Genomic DNA, 7,879 nt, shown 5'->3' with positions numbered 1-7,879 from the left:
AAACAAACAATCTACAGATTGCATCTTTAAGGATCATCGCAGACAAAACTGAAAATATTCAGGGTAAAAACTGCATCAAAATATAGTTGTCACAAACCTGCTGAAATAGTCAGGAACCAATTTAGATTTAGAAATGAACCGCAGAAGATCGTAAAGAAAACCTGTGACGAATGACCATAATGCTACCCTTAACAAAACAAAGAACAGTAATAAATAAGTCTATAACACACTACAAGTGAAATCGTAAAGCTAGGTAAGAACTGCATCAAATTATTGTTCTCAAAAACCTGCTAAAGTACTCATTAACTGTCAAGACCAGTACCGAAGGAGGACCCAGATGTGTAACGTTACTCACAAGTTTGAGTTTGAGATATAGAGGAAAAATCAGTGCCAGCGATCCGGTGCTCACTGGAGGAGGGAAGCGAGCCGCTCACGGGATCCGAGCGTGTTCGTAATGCGGAAGTGGATCTTCCGGAGCGGTAGATCGTAGCGTGGTTAGACAGGAAAAACAGGTCGTTAGCCGGGACGGGAGATCAGAACGTGGTCGGGGTCAAAAAACGGGTCGTTAGCCGGTTTGGGAGATCAGAACGTGGTCGGGGTAAAAAAACGGGTCGTGGCCGGAGACAAACGGGGAAATCAGGAACAGACGAGAGGAAAACGTGTGACAAAATGGGTGTCAAGGTGGCCGTTTTGGATGTAAATCTCTCAGAAATTCAGTCTAGTGAAAATAACTTGTTTTTATATTCCTAAATACAAAAACAATCTTTCACACACACACACATAAAACAACGTTTCAATAATCAGTCTAATTATATCTCTTGTACGTTTATCAATCTTATATTCTTTTGTTGTGAAGTCGTGCTCATGTGTGTGCTGTTTTCACTGACGTATAATAAACCACGCCCGCCCTTTGGGAGTTCTCTCTTTCTCTTTCAACCAACATGGAAGCCGTGAGTACTTTTGCTGCTGCAATATATGTATTTTATCTGTGTAAATACAGCCACCAAAGAGTCTTAATAATGACTATCTCTGACAATGGGGCCGATAGGAGTCAGCGTCAAAATGCTTGCCTTGTGTAAACAGAGGTTCGCTGACGGACTGACAAAGGACAAGTTAAAGCACTGAGCTTAAATAGGAGGGGGAACCAATCAGGTAACCAGCAGCAAACGGCTCCTAAAGTGATAAAACAAAACAGTTAACTAACATTTACAAACTCAAAAAGTCAAAAATCAACCAAATATAAGTCCAAAAACATTCAAGGAGTCATCCAAACCAGTACAGAACCCTCTAAAAACCAGTAAAGAGCTACTTGATAGACACAATAAGCAAATAATGAGCAACAAATGAATAACTATCCAAAGCGGCATACAAAATCTAAAAAAGAGGAAGTGGCTTGAACATATCAAGTGAAAAACCATAAAAGAAAAAACAAGAAGCAAGAAAAAACAAGTAAAACAAATCTCAAGCTAAATTCAATGGTCTTCCTCTTGGCTTGTGCACGCCGAGTACCGTCTCAAGCGTTTGAAAAGCGTAAAGCTTCCGCGGCCAGATGATAAAAGCAGCAGCCGAGTTCCTTTGGCACCGCTAACTTCCCTGCACCTGGAAAAGTCTTCCTGCTGCCAGGATGTTTCGTGCGTACACATCGCAACACAGAAAAAAGGCTCAAAAGTCTTTATTGTTGCATCATCGTGCAAAATCAAGTTCAAACTATTTTTTGGGGTTCATATATGCGTCCCTTTCACTCATTCAGTGCCAAAGTGTTTGGCCCAGCTCATCAGTAACAATCAAGCCTCCAGGAGTGATTTTGGTATAATAAGTCACCTTTAGGCGGGAGTGGCTTTGAACAGATCTTTGTCCACACATCCAGGAAGCCCTCACCTCTACTCAGCAATTAAGAGTGTGTAGGCGGCCCCATATGGCGAGTGGGCCTAGGGAAGCAGTGCGGTGAGAGTAGCAAAAATATGGATAAGTACAAAAAGTTAACGCTTTAAAAGAGTTTTCTTCTTTCTGAAAAAGGTCGGGGCAGAGAGGGATGACGTTTCGTGCATGTCCGCAGGAACGCGATCGCCTTGGTAACCGAAAGTATGTGGTCACGTCACCGGAAACATCAGGCGCTGAAAGTTCATGCATCGTTCATGCATAAGTTCAGTAATCTTGCAATGACATTTTATTTTGCAAGCAAGGTGTCTTTGTGTTTATTTTACATCATTATTTAGATTTTGGAAGTATCACAAAAGCAAAAAAAAAAAACAACAACGTGAAAATTCCGGTTGAAATGCATACTGTACTTGCAAAAGGCTGTTTTTTTCATAAGTTTTTTTGTTTAGATTTTTTTAATTAGATTTTTAAGAAACTTAACAAGAAACTGTTGTTTACTAATTGGCCCTCCGCCGTGTGGCACCAGCTTCTGTCACGGTTGCCATGGCGCCCAATTGGCCCCGCCCGTGGGCGCCAGCTGAAGCTCGTTGACAGATTGGCTCCCTGTCAGTATTTAAACGCTATCAGTCACCTTTTGTCGGTCCGTCTGCGAATCTCCGTTTTTACAAAGCAAGCCATTTTTTTCACTTGTCCTGTGTTTTTGCCCCTGTTTTCCTCCCGCTCAGATCTGTTTGATTTCGACTTTTCCCGTTCCCGACACCGCCATCGCTCGCCACGGAAGTCCTACTTCCGCGGCTGAGCAACGTACTCCCCGCGACCCACGATCTCTGGATCGAGTGTGCGCTCCTTTTGCCTTTTCCCATTAAAACTGTGAGTAATGCTATGCGAGTGGGTCCTGTCTCCGTTTCTGGTCTCTGACACTATGTGCATTTGTTACAGAACAACATTTTCCATGGACCTTTAAAAATGAGTTAAAATGGCAAAAAAAAAGCTAGAGAAACATCTGGCATTTAATGGGTTAATGACCATAATGCTCTACCTGATCTGTAAAATGAGTTGTTCTCTGCAGAGGATAAATACCATACCCCAACGACTCTTGATCATTTATCGCTTTACGAAACGTATCCAAGAGAAGAAGAGCGTAAAAAGTGAGCCAAAGCAGATCAGCGCTTTTAATTAGCGTGATGCTCGACAGGCACACTCGGATGAGCTCACAAGCTTTTTGTTTCTTTAAGATCAAACAAAATACGTTAAGAGTGACATCATGTCTGTGCATCCTGTCGCTAAATATTCACAGTAGGTCATTAATCAAAATTCAAATGATGAGGAAAAAACATTAAAAATACAGTAATAAATACATTTTTTTTAAACTAAAAGCTTTTTTGATTAAGTTAGGCCAGGGGTCAGCAACAAGCAGCTCTGGAGCCATATGCACCACTTTGGCACCCCCTGGTGGCTCCCTGGTGCTTTTTCAAAAATGTTTGATTATACATGTAGTGTAGTGTAGAGGGAGAATTGCTTTTTGCATTTTTCGGATGGTTTTGCATCTTCTTCAGTGCGTTCCCGTGCTGCAACTATGTCAAAATTGCGGCTGGCGGGCCAGATACGGCCTGTTGAATGATTTAATCTGACCCGCCATAAATATCTGAGAACAATATGTTGAAATAGATCATTTTGATAAAATGTATGACTTTTAAATACACGCAAACCAGATGCTCTCTCCGGCCGCCAGAGGGCAGTGTTGTGTTTATATAGCGTGGTGAGTTGGTTCAGGTTTAAAACTGCATTCACTCAACTGATAAAATACAGCAGTAAACACGTTCAATGCTAAACATACAAAAAGAATTCCAATTTTTTTGTAGATAAGTGTGTTATGCTTAGAAAACAATCCCTTGTCATCCGCGATTTTATTATGTTGCGTAGGTTACTAACGTAGGCTGAAAGATAAAGCATAATACTAAAACAAACTATGATAATTGGAGTCTACATTTTTTTTTCGGATCCGGCCTGCCTGAGAACCTGGATCTGGCCCCAGAGCCAAACTGAGTTTGACATCCCTGACATCCAGGATTCACAGAAGAAATACAAAAAAATACTGCGAAAGCACATACATAACTCAAAAATTCAAAATAAATCACATGCTTAACATTTATTGTAAAATCAATGGACCAAAACCTTTCTTAAACACCCCAAACAACTGTGCAAATGTGTTATACTGCCCCTTGTGGTCAAAGTATGCAACAAAAGCAATAACAGAAAACAGCCAGTGAATTAAAGTAGACAATGTGTTCAATTCATTGGATATGTGTGTTTTTACAGATCTCTTCCACACATTACCAAATATTATTATATTTAAATGTAATATTTATTTTCCGATTGCATTGTGAAATGTTGTATCTATCTTTATTAGTAATTATGCATATCACGGTTCACAGATCCCCTAACCATGTGGGTCATAGAGGCACCATTTCCTGTGGTGGGTCTTGGCCAAGTCCAGCCTAGTGGCTCCAATTCCTCTACAGGCGTTTTCTTGCGTAGGGTTTTGTTGCCCCACAATAAACAAATAGTATTGATTTGTTGAAAACAATGGTACAACAGGCTCAATTTGGCTATCCGTCCTCCTCCTAAATTTGATCCTTTACTTTAAAGTCAGAATCTTCTGCAATGAGCTGGAGAAGTGGTTGTGGCAGACGAGGAAGAATAAACAACAGTGAAACGCAGAACTTATCTAGCGGCATATATATTTCTTTTGCGAGTAATTTTGTGGCAAGCAGAAAGTAATTTCTTATTCTTAGGGAGGAATCAAGGGTAAGAAAGGCTCAATCCTCTATATACTGTGTATAAATATGCATATATGTTTACATTAATCCCTCTTTTGTCAATCTCGGGAATGATTTTTTATCCGTTCACCTGGTTGGTCGGTTTCGCAAAGAAAACAGCAGGGGGATCGAACGCTGAAAAAAACAAACCAGCTCCTGTTGAACTTTGTGCCTTTTGCACTGCATAAACATGTCCTTAAAGAAACACAAACTCATGCGTAAACACAAGGACAGTAAGACACATTCTGACCTCGGAGACTGAGTGCATTTGGTCAAAGACCCTTTGATGAGGTCGCGTATGTATTTTAAGAAAAAAAACTGCAGCTGTGAGGTTTGTTAGCCTGGGCGCACACACAGACACACAAACACACAAACACAGGCCTCATAGTTCTTATAGAAAATCGCACAGTAAAATTGTGTGGAGTTCCAATAGTGCCAACATTCTTTCTTTGTCCTAAATTACACGTTTTTCTTCGCATCTGCAAGTCTTGCTGTGTGTGAAGTGTTTCTCTCTCATACCTGTCAAGCTCCAGGGCTCCATGTCATATTTTCCCTTACAAAATACAAAATAATCTTACACCATATTTTTTTTATTTATGTAGTTTAACATGTTATATTGTACACGTGTTTCGTTATATCATATGTATTGTTAATGAACATTTTGTTGTGAGATCCTGAGTTGCTCGACATGAATGAGGTTTATTATGAAAAAAAGTTAAAAATGAAAGCGACGTTCACTGTAGAAGGAAAAAAGTACATGCAAATATAATTAAGAAGAATTTTCTTATTCAAATTATTAATTCATTTTCTGCATTGAATTATTGCTGGTAATATACTGATTAAAGGGATAACTAAAATTTGAAGGGGAGTCGGATTTAGGTACTACATTGTACCTGGACACAGCGCCTTTTAATGTATCCGCCTTTTCAGACTCGTCCTTAAATTCATGTTCATATTTCGTCTCGTAATACGTTTAACACTTGACGTGCGAGGTACAACGCTCTCGAGGCATAATGCACAAACAGCACGGTCATTTTTTGCACAAAGCCTCATTCGTCTGTCCACGCTGGCTGGGAAGAACGAGATTTTTCCGCTCGAGGAGCCGTCATGATTTGGCTGTCGTGATTCGTTCATTTATCTCGCGCTGATGTTTCTGTGGGAGGGTTAAAACAGATCTCTCCTCCTTTGCGAGGCACCGTGCCGACACACGCTCACTGTAAAGCCGCTAAACATCGAAAATGTCTTTTTTACAAAAAATCATTATTACTGTGCCGCGCGCTCGCGTGCCACTGGTTAACCCCTCGCGTGCCACTGCTGGCACGCGTGCCATAGGTGGCCGACCCCTGGTTTATATGATTGATTAAAGAAGCCACCAAAGCATGACATTGGCTGCAGGGACGAAAGTTTTGGCATTTATGGAACCTTATAGTACACAGGCGCATATACAATAGCAGCCGACATCGACGCGAGGACTGACAGCAAATCATGGCACATGCGTAGACGATGTGTCATTGGGCAACCAGACAGAATTCTGGCACTAATGCAACACCATAGAAAAATGTACAAGCAGAAGAACTGAAAGTGAAAAAGCCTCTAAAAACGGGAAACTCCGCGGTTCTAGACTGTTCTCTATACAATGGACTGGTCACCAGACAATAGACAATAAGAAGAGCGGTCACCAGTCTCAAAGAACATCGCGACAAAGAACAGACGAAAGTCTGCGGCCGTGTTTGTCGTCAGCTGCCTTCCCCATTATCCCAAAACGCTCGCAAATGGAAAAAAAAGGTGGACTGACTCTGTGAGCATGCACGCCAGTCCGCTTACGATGTCATTGGTCCGACCACATCAGAGCGACTACGGAAGGCCGCAGTCTATAATCGCCGAGCGTTGGCCACTATTTCCGTGCCGTGCCAGCGCCGATCAGGCTGCAGAAGCGGAGACGGGGATGCCCGCCCGTCGTTCGTCATCAAGAAAGTTCCGGCAAATCCGTCTTCGGTCACCAAGTTGATTTTTTAGAAGACGTTTGTTAGTTTTGGACCATAATTAGAAAACCAAGCCTGTGTTTGAGCCACTTTTTAAAAAAAAACAAAAAACGATACTTATCCTAAACTCAAGATCTTTCTTCGAGCCCTATTTTGAAACCCTTACTTTTTATTGAATAAAGGAAGTCCGAAAACTAAAATTGAATTATTAACTCTATGTCAAGAAGCGGGTCAGGAAGCAGGAAGTTGGAACTCATTTGCGTAGACGATCTGTCACTTGAATTGAGAAAGAAAAGTTGTCCAACACACAAACGGACTAAAAACAACATTTGTTTTTTTCATTGCACTGCGATGCCCTCAGGCCACAAAGTACAAAACACAAAGTGCCAATTGATAACATTTCTTATGAACTCATCACCAAATACCCATTATCTCCTAAGCCAGGGGTCGGGAACCTATGGCTCGCGAGCCATATATGGCTCTTTCTATGAGTATCTGTGGCTCAGAGACCAATTTGATTGCATGCAAAATTTCTCCATCTTGTTCAAAACCAGAGTTGTCTATCATATTCAGGTACACGTAAAGCCAAACCAAAGCTAAATTCGAAGGAAACACTTTGCAGTATATATAGGGCACGTTTTTCACTACAATTTACAGTCAAGGTGTCACACAAAAAAAGGGGGAAAAAAAACTCGTTTTGGCTGTACAACGCTAAAGAATCCTTTATTTAAAAGTTCACTATATAATCTGTGTTCAGTGTTCAGATACTTTATGATGAATCCACAGAACTGTAAATACGCCAAAACACCGGAAGAGAACTTAGTCATTTGATTGGGTGAGTGGGAGGGATGGGTGGAGCTATGCAAAAAGTACAAGCATTCCCTCCCATCTCTCGCCAAAGGTAAGCACATAAGGCTCCCTATTCTCAGAATGTTGTGACGTTTTTACAAAATAACTGCTTGCATCTGGTTTTGAAACCAATATGTATGAAAAAAAGGGTCAAAAGGAGTTTAACCGATCTTGAGTCATTGCAAGAAAGAGACAAGTTTAAAGTGGTCTGTTTGTTGAATTTGGGACAGGGGCTCTGGCATTATTCTCTTTTCATAATTTTTATCAAATCATCAAAAATAAATGTGCTGAAGACTAAGCTTTTGTCTGGGGCGCCGGTTTAGCAATTTAGTAAATTTGTCTCATAATATA

The sequence above is a fragment of the Urocampus carinirostris genome, chromosome 17 (genome assembly GCF_059441175.1).
Source record: "Urocampus carinirostris isolate Australia breed hairy pipefish chromosome 17, RoL_Ucar_1.0, whole genome shotgun sequence".
Classification (NCBI taxonomy): domain Eukaryota; kingdom Metazoa; phylum Chordata; class Actinopteri; order Syngnathiformes; family Syngnathidae; genus Urocampus; species Urocampus carinirostris.
Note: the sequence above shows the minus strand (reverse complement) of the source record.